The following is an 875-nucleotide window of genomic DNA, read 5'->3' as shown; positions in this document are numbered from 1 at the left end:
ATATATATATATATACATACATACATACATACATACAGGGTGCAGTGAATAAACTGTCACCTAAATTGTGCAAAAATGAAAATAAGACGGACATCTCATTTTTAACATAGGCAGATGTTAAATGATGATGGTTATGGTATTTACCAAAAATACATAAAAATAACTTGAAATAATAGAGTAAATTTATTCAATAATATCACCATTAGCTTCAACCATGGCCTCCAGACGACTTCAGAATCTCTTGCAACTCTTCTGGATGGTCTCCTTGTTTAAGTTGGTGAAGGCTGCCATAATCCTTGCTTTCAGTTAATCTTTGGTGTTACAAGAAATTTTCTTGGTCTCTCGCTTAAGTGCATCCCACAGATGTTAGAGATGATGTGGTTACAGAAATTGTCTGACAGCCATGACTGGGTTCTCCTGCTTGTATGGCATGGTGCAGAGTCCTGTTGCCAGATATAGGGTCTTTCAGCAGCCACCCTCTTGACCTAAAGCAGCACTGTCTCCTCCAAGCACTTCATGTAGGCCTCTGTGTTGAGTTTGAGGCTATGTAGGAAGTTGAATGGAGACATAATGTCACCATCACTAGTGATCACTCCAAACACCATGATGTTGACAGGATGTCTTCAGATTGATTCATAAACACTCTGAAATGTTTGTATTGGAGCTTCTGGTGTGAATGCCAAGCAGTACATGTCGTTTCCAAATTTCTGGCAGAGTGAATTGCATCATGGTGCTGTTTTTCTCACAGATGGTGCCCAACTGACCCTACTATACTGTGTAGTCAACAAAATCAAAAACAAACAATGCATGTGCATGAAATTAACAATATAAAATGGCGACAATTAACCCATTGCACCCTGTATATATATATATAT

At 38.3% G+C, this 875-nt stretch overlaps 1 protein-coding gene across 1 annotated transcript in view; it reads left to right on the top strand.

Moving 5' to 3' along the window:
- Window positions 1-875, top strand: part of LOC106875724 (out at first protein) — a 31,796-nt gene that overhangs the window by 22,646 nt on the left and 8,275 nt on the right. The gene's annotated exons all lie outside the window — the stretch shown is intronic.

This window comes from Octopus bimaculoides, chromosome 5 (genome assembly GCF_001194135.2).
Source record: "Octopus bimaculoides isolate UCB-OBI-ISO-001 chromosome 5, ASM119413v2, whole genome shotgun sequence".
NCBI lineage: Eukaryota > Metazoa > Mollusca > Cephalopoda > Octopoda > Octopodidae > Octopus > Octopus bimaculoides.
This window is presented reverse-complemented; position numbering and strand designations above follow the sequence as displayed.